Here is an 8,695-nt window from a genome sequence, read left to right on the forward strand (position 1 = left end):
TGGTGAAGACTCCTGCGGGACTCAAAAGCTAGCTTCTGTTTGGGATATTTTAGTAATCTAAGCAAAGACATCACCCCTTCCTCATCTTCGTTTTTTTAAAAAATGTGCCAAACCATATATCAACGTAAGCCAAGAAAGAGCAGAAAGAACTTAAGCCCCCAGTAGATTCTTCGACAGGATCTGGCTTTCAGTTCATACAATTCATAAAGAAAAAGGCTAGCTGGCTGTCCCCTTTTCTCTATGAATGTTAGCCATCAGGTTTGCCATCATGCTTGGGAATTCCTTAAATGTAAATTCCCCTTTTTTTGCCCTCTTGTCATGGTTTTACTTTTTGCACCTCTCCTCCGAGAGACGAGAACTCCAGGGGTGGAAACCTTCCTTTGGCCGTCCTTAGAAAATTCTGAGTTGGGGCAAGCCTTTCGTGGACCTCTTTGAATTTGTGCACAGAACAGGCTTGTGACTCCTCCAGAGTAGACTTCTTCAGATATAGATAATGGTACAAAAACTGGGGACAGGGAGCTCAGCCTATCAGTCTTTATGCTGGCGAAGGAGGAGATCAAATATAGGTGTCCCAGGGGGATCTATGCTAAGTCAGTGGGGGGGAATTGGGGGGGAAATTGGGGGAGGTGGGGGGGACTTCTGATCTGCAAACAGCACATTTTGCACAGAGGTTTAATGCAAAAGAGAAGCTCACAGCTTAAAAGTAATCAAATGGCATCTTCTCCACCCCCCTTGGGGGATGTGTGGAATAACAGAGGGTGAGAATCCCAGCTCTAGAGATATCTCCCGTCTTAACTACAGTGGGATCATCTTCTTTCAGCAGAGATAATAAGCAGCTTTTGTCCTAATATTCCTCACTGTGCTGATCATATTTCTATCTGTGTCCAGATGAGCAACTATACCTGTCAGTGAAGAATTCTATTGGGCCACCACCTGGATTCTGATGTGTGACCCCAGGGTTTCCGAGGTGTCATGTATTCAGACGTGGTTTCCAGTCCTGCCTCCTGGCGGCGCTCTGGGAGTCGGGGGCAGCTTGCCCAAGGCCACACAGGTGGCAGGGCTTGCAATCCTACCAGCCACACACGCTCAGGGTCATCCCATCAGCCCTTCTCTGAGGAAGCACAGTGGGGATGCAAACGCTTGCCTCTAGAGTCAGAACCTCCAACCCACTGAGCTATACAGTGGTACCTCGCAGGACAATTACCCCGCAAAACGTTTTTTTTGCTAGACGTTGACTTTTTGCGATCACTATAGCAATTCGCAAAATGGTTTTTCCTATGGGGGATTTTGCTGGACGATGATTTGGTCCATGCTTCGCAGACTGTTTTTTTCTCAAGACGACAATTTTTATAGCTGGTCGGCAGCTTCACAAAATGGCTTCTCTATGGGCAATCTTCACAAAACGGGTGTTTTCAGGACCAATGCTTCACAAGACAGTGATTTAAACAGCTGATCAGCGCTTTGCAAAATGTTTCCCTATGGGCGATTTTTGCTGGACAACGACTATTTCCCCCCATTGGAAGGGATTAAATGGGTTTCAATGCATTCCAATGGGGAAACGCTTTTCGCTAGACAGTGATTTCAATGGAACGGATTAACATCATCCAGTGAGGCACCACTGTACCAGCTCCAGCTCACTCAAAAACCATTTGCCTGCTTACATAGACCTGGTTTCTCCTTCCATCTGAACACCGGCGACCTTTGTGTGAGAGAGAATTAAGAAGAGTCCTGCTGGATCAGGCCAAGGGCCCATCTACTCCAGCTTCCTGTATCCCCCAGATGCCTCTGGGAGCACACGAGACAATGAGATCCCTGTCTCCTGATCCCCCTCCCCTACATCCCTTTTAAGCTTGGAGAAGGTACATCCCCATCATGGCCTGTAACCTGCGATGGACTTTTCCTCCAGAAATCAGTCCAATCTCCTTTTCAACGCATCTAGGCCTTTCCCCATCACCCCTTCTTGAACAGATCCTCTTTCCGCTCGTAATCTCAAGATTACACCACCAATTGGAGGGTTGCCTCCAATCCTACTGATGTCCTCTCAACTCCAAGAGAAGAAGTCTTAAACTTCAGGGCCGGCTCCACCACCAGGCAAGGGGATGGAGCTGCCGGGGATAACATCTCTGGAGTGTCATGAAACAACACCGTCCTAGGATGTGATTAGAAGGACATTTGTCCTGCTGTTCATGCGGGACTTTCCCAGTATTCTGATGGTTTTTTCCCCCCTATAAACTGCACAATATAAACCTAACTGTGAGCAGACCTATTCTTTTTCCATAATTTTTTGCCACATCTTTTACTGGCAGAGCTTTTCGTTTGTTTGTTTGTTTGTTTGCTTGTATTGTTTTGTTTTACTTTCTGGATTGCATGATTGCCTATATTGGCCCTTTGGAGCAGTGTCTGGGCACTTCATGATCACACAGAAGTCTTCAGGCTAAGACTGACACCCCTTAATTTTTTTAATCAATTATTTTAATTATGAAAATTTGCCAGTTTGGGGCTATGTCAGAAAAGTGATACAGCTGTAATTCAGAAGTGTCAGTGCGGCGCTATGTCACTTTGTAGACTGAACAACAATAAAAAAAAGAGGGAGCTGGAAAGGATAATGCCAGGAAGGTGTGATGTACTACAAGGATAAATGTATCCATATTTGATTTTCTGCTGTGACACTTGCAAAGAGTACATAAACATGTCCAGAGAATAAGAACAATTGTTGCTGCTGGCATAAAGTGCCAAGTTGCGGTATAGAAAACCACACGCCAACACAGGACAACCTTCTGTCTAATGGCTCCCTCATTTACATTGCTGTTCTTATACAGTGGTGCCTCGCTTAACGGGCGCCCTGTTTAACGACAAATCCGCATAGCGATGAAGATTTTGCGATCGCAAAAGCGGCTGCTTTGCGATGATTTAAATAGGAAAAAATTGCTTTGCGATGATCGGTTCACTGTTTTGCTTAACAATTATTGAATAGCGATGATTTTCCAATAGCTGATTGGGGGGTTCCAAAATGGCCACCAAGTAAAAAAAATGGCCACCCGCTGTGTTTTTGCCTGGATTCCTCGCTTACCGGGCAGCGAAAATGGCCGCCGTACGGAGGATTTTCACTTAAAAGTGAGTTTTAAGCCCATAGGAACGCACTGAAGGGGTTTCAATGCACTGCTGTGGGCTTTTTAAAACCGCATAGCGATGAAATCTCTTTGCATCTATTTTTGCTGCACGGATTATCGTCGCTATGCCGGGCACCACTGTATTTGCACTGTCACAAGGAGAGTCACCTCTGGAGGTTTCCTGCCTCAACAGGCACCAAAACAACTTGTCCCGCCTTGCAAGTCAGGTGTCCTTTCCTGCTCTGCCTTGGGCAGGAATCATCTCAGCTGGTCCCCTGCTTCAAGAGAAGAACCACAAAGTTGCAAGATCATCTCAATAACCATACAAGCTGCAAACAGCATCTGTTCTGCTGCACCCACTCTTCTACATGGAATAGTGCCGAGACACATAATCAGAGGGGTCTGATCCAGTTTTGGAAATGTGACCTTTTTAAAGTAAGATTGATTGGATCCTTTTGGGGAGAAAAGCGGCATAGAAATATTTTAAGTAAAGAAGTAAGTTGGGGGGGTCATTATTACCCATTTATCCAGCATGCCTCTTAGCATTCCCTTCTGTCCTAAAGGCACATTTATCAACTTTGATTAGATTCTTTTATTTTCTCTCTTATTCTATCTCTCGTTGCAGCTTCCTGAAACAAGAAATATACTTCCTCCACTTTTTCTTTTACTATGGGAATCCAATGCAGTTATTTCCATTTCAGAGCCATAAAACACTAAATATTCGAATTACTTATCAGGAGACACCCCCAAATTTAGCATCTTCTCCTTTTTCCCCTCTGATAAGCCATATACACACACAACATGGAAAAGAGAGTAATTTTGTTTTACACAGTTCCAGAGGAAAGAACCCAAGCCAGTGGATTCACATTACAAGATACTGAGATTCTAACTCAATATTATGAAGAGCTTCCTGATGGCAAAAGTGGGTTGGAAGTAGAATGGCCAAGGAGGGTAACCAGGGCCCTGAATTGGATGCTTTTAAAGTTGGATGACCACCAGTCAAAAATTTCCTGCATTGGCAGAGAATTGGACTGCCGTATTTTTCGCACCATAAGACGCACTTTTCCCCCACAAAATAGGGGGGGGTGGTGAAAAGTCTGTGCGTCTTATGGAGCGAAGAATACAGATTATATTTCCCTGTTTTTTTCTCCTAAAAATTGGTGCGTCTTATGGAAAGGTGCGTCTTATGGCGTGAAAAATACAGTAATTTCCCTTGGAGGTAGCTTCCAACTTCTATAATTCTTTGATTCCATGTATGTATTCAAACTACCGAGTTGCAGCAGGTTGAAGCCCCTTTAAGTAGCATGGCGCCTTCCTAAATTCATACTTTAGTGAAAGAGTTAGAGCAGTGGTTCCCAACCTTGGGTTCCTTGACGTTCTTGCACTGCGACTCCCAGAGATCCTGATTAGCACATCTAGCGGTAAAGGCTTCCGGGAGTTGCAGGCCATCTGGGGACCCAAGGTTGGGAACAACCGGCTTCGAGAGTTTTCTGCGGGAACCCTTTCGTTCGCTTCCCTAGACTAGAGTGGAGAAGTCTTAAATCCCTCCCCCTCAAAGGAGAAGCCCCAGCATTCCAGAGGATGGCACGATGGCAGGGAAAGGGGTACAAGCTGCTGTCAGTGTGCAAGAAGTAAAACTTGATAGGGGACGCAGGAGCCCAGGGGGTGGGGGGAGCCTTTCCTTCCTGGAGGCCAATGCTAGTGATGCCAAGAGGCTGGAGGTGGCTCCCTTTGTGCCCTCTTCGATGATGACACAAAGGGGGGGGGAGCTGTGAAGGAGGGCAGGAGTGAGGCAAGGCAGCCCAAGGGGCCTCCGGCTTGCAGGAAACACCAGGCAGAGCCAGCCTCTCTCCCCCACCCCGCCATCTGGCCAACCGGGCTACCACCCATGGCTACCGGCAAGTTCCTCCTGCTTGCCACCTTGGCCTTGACTCTCTCGACTGTGCCTTCCTTGATGAGAGAGGCAGCCACCTCAAAATCATCCTGTAAGCCGCAGATCCGATACCGCAAGTCTTCCCTGGACACCCTTCCGTGGCCAGGGTATTGGGTGCCCCTGATGATCATCATTGGGGGCTGCTGTGGCCTGGCCTGGTGCATCCTCTACATGACCTACAACATCAGCCAAAGAGGACAGGAGGATTCATCGCAGCTTCCCAGCAAAGCGGAAGAGCCAGCCGTACCCCTGGTGAGCTTCTCCCTGACAGCCTCAGATTCATCCACCATTAAGGTGGATTCAGACTTACAGAAGCCCCCAGTCCCTCCTCTTGGTGGCGCTCTGAGATGCCACACATAGCAAGGCACATAACCCGATCCAGTCACCCACTTGCTCAGGAGCCTCCCAGCTGACTCCTCTCCTAGGAGAAACAGTGGAGATTTGAAATCCCACCTCCTGGTTCCATAACCAGGCACCCAAACGCACGGAGCTTCAGTCCCTCTCCTGTTTTCATCCTCTCCTGAGAAGAGTCTGTAGATCAGTGGCTGAGAGCCGTACATTGCACGGTAGAAGGTCTGAGAGTTTGATCCTTAGCACCTCTAGAGAGGGCCGGCGGAGTCACCGTTTGCATCCAGCACCCCGCCAGTGACGACTCAAATTTCTGATTTTCAAAATGGAAAAGTATAACAACCAGTTCTGTTCATAACAGCACAGGAACAAAGGATGGGCAGATGGAGATGCTATCTTTTTAAGTGTAATGAGTAGCATTTTGTTTCTCATGGTCATTTCGGGGCTGGCTTTTGATCATGTTTGTTTTTTTTAAAAAAAACATTAAAAATGTAGCAGTTTTTAACATAGCGGTTAAAAAAAGGGTGAGGTCAAGATCCGGTTGCTGGTCCTAGCTAAGAAGAGACCCATTGAATCGTTGAGAAGTAACTTGAAACTAGAGTAGGCCCATTTGAATCTATGGAATTTATAGAGTTTGCTCACCAAAGCTTCACTGATTCCATGGGCCTACTCTGGTACAACTTACTACATTAAGCAACAGAATTTCACCCACTGAGTTAGTGGCTCTCCTCTTGGTGAGAGTAGCAATGGGATTTTGGCCTGAATTTAAAAAATAAGCAGATATTTTTAAGTAGCCAACATCTGCCAAAGAGTGTTTTTTCCCCTCCTTCCCTCCTGGGCACAGGATGTCCAGAAAACCTGGAGCAGGACATTATTTCGAGCTGATCCTGACGTTTCCAACATGGGGACGGAGAACTCTCCCTGGGTGGAAGGCATGGCCGGGAGTGAGAGGACTGGGAGCTCGGACCGGCTGGAAAAGAAATTCACCAACGTGGGGATCGGGAGCTCTCCCTGGCTGGAAAATAACCTCGCCAGGGAGCCAGAGAGGAGCACCATTCAACTGGAGCGGAAAGCCACCAGCAAAAGGACTGGGATGTTTAGCCAGCCATTGGAAAGTCCTGCCGTAGCCGAGAGGGTCGGGAGCTTTACCTACTTTGAGAATAATGCTCTGAGCGAGAGGATCGGAAGCGCTGCTCTGCTGGAGAATAACACGGCAAGGGAGAGGATGGGCGGCTTTTCTCCTCCTCAGGAGACACGTCTCCCTGCCAGTGAGAGGAGCAGAAGCGTCCCTCAGCTGGAAAATAAAATCTCCACCCAAACAACCGAAGGGCCGGACTCTCTGGGGGCCTCTGGGCCACCTCCACAGTGGCCTGGCTGGGGCGAAGAAGCCAGCAGCGGCAACCTCTGGCGTTTCATGGAGAAAGAGCTGGAGAGACTCCTGGGGGCCTTGCGCCTTCACCACTCCAGCACGCCAACCCCTCCGGAGGAGCCCCCCAAGCTACCGAACGAGGAGCCCCCCAAACTACCGAACGAGGAGCCCCCAGTGCCCCCTCCTCCAGCTCCAGAGGCACCACATCCCCCTCCAGCTGCAGAGGCACCAAATCCTCAGGCCGAGGCAGCGTCTAGCTCCCTGGACAGCCAGGAGATTCAGCCCTGGATGCTGTTTATCATCCACGAGGTCCCCAGAAGCCGTAGCCAAAGCCCTCCCAGAAACTGCAAGACGAGGTGCACCAGCAAAAAACGCAAATAAACTCTGCAGAGAGAGAGAGAGAGAGAAAAATCGGTGTGGTGGCCCAATGTGTTTATTCTGCTGGGTATTTAACTAGAGTCAAGGCACCAGCCTGGTGATCCCAGATTTCCAGCTCTCAGTCAGATTAAGAATCCACTGAAATAAGAACGGTGTATAGTAAGTGGCGTTGCTGCTCCTCCTTTGATACCCTTCTTAACAAGGAGTGAACCTATTGTTGCAAGGGGTTGAGGGTGGTCTGGTCTTCAGTGGGCAATTCAGAGCCATTAACCTGACAAAACACCTGTTCCTCCATGGTTAACAGGGCCTGATTCAGCTACCTATATTTTTGGTCTCTACCTCTGGAGGACTATGGGGACTGCCAGGATGAACACCTGCTCTCCCAAACTGACCCAGCAAACCATTACAGAAGGGAATCCTATTACAAACCTGTACTCTTTCAGATCCTTGTTACTGAGGGATAGAATCCCTTCCCCAAATTCCTCGTGACTTCCTCCCATTTCCCCCTACCATTTAAAATGCGTGCAGCCTGTCTTGCTCTCAGAAGAGCCTTTGGGTGCAATCAGACCGGGAGGCTGGATCATACCATATCCAGGTGGGAAAGGTCCCTTTCTTGGGCACAATCTCCTTTAAAGCAAACCTTCTTTGCACATGCAATCCAATCCTGATTGGTCCATCCAAGCTCCAAAAATTAATAATAATAATAATAATAATAATAATAATAATAATAATAATAATAATAATAATAATAATAATAATAATAATAATAATAATAATAATAATAATAATAATAATAATAATAATAATAATAAAGCAGCCCCTCCTAATACTGGACCAAAAAGGTCTGGATTATGCCCGGAGCACAAGGTTGGCTGGCTCACAATCTCCTGTACGTCATGTGTTGTTGTTGTTACCTGCAATCAAGTTGGAATCGACTGAAACAACCTTAACAGGGCTTTCAAGGTAAGGAAGATATTTCAGAAATGGTTTATGCCATTATGTCCAAAAAAAACCATAACCGCCCTGTATCACTTGTTCCTCCCGGGCCTTGTGGCCGAGAGTGGCCACCCTGAGAGAGGCAAGGAAGGCCTCAACACGAAACTGGGCCTTCTCGGTGGTGGCCCCGTCGCTAGGGAACAAACCACCCTGGGGGGGGCGCCAGGCGCTCTCCTTGCAAGTATTCAGAAAGTTAGTCAATGGAGAACTAAATGGCCTTTGAGAGGATACTGCCTCAAGTGGGTAAGCACGTTGTGCCTTATCTGGAGTACTGTTCGTTGCTCATTGGATGGTATGCAATTCAACAAATAAACAGCAAAATAAACGTAATGACCAGAAAATAACTCAGACTAAACTGTGTCACCAGCAATCCGAAACACAAGCTATATTGTTATCTGATCCCACCCTTTCTTTGCAGAAAAGGCTCACCAATTATGGGACCAAACCCTTACCAAGGTTAGCTCTTAACTTTGCCCAAATTTTTTTTTATCAGGCTGGGCATTACAGAGCTGGGTGTGTGTGCAGAAGAAACGGCCAGTTTCCTAAAATTCCCTGATGTTG

The sequence above is a fragment of the Pogona vitticeps genome, chromosome 15, assembly GCF_051106095.1.
Source record: "Pogona vitticeps strain Pit_001003342236 chromosome 15, PviZW2.1, whole genome shotgun sequence".
In the NCBI taxonomy this organism is placed as follows: Eukaryota; Metazoa; Chordata; class Lepidosauria; order Squamata; family Agamidae; genus Pogona; species Pogona vitticeps.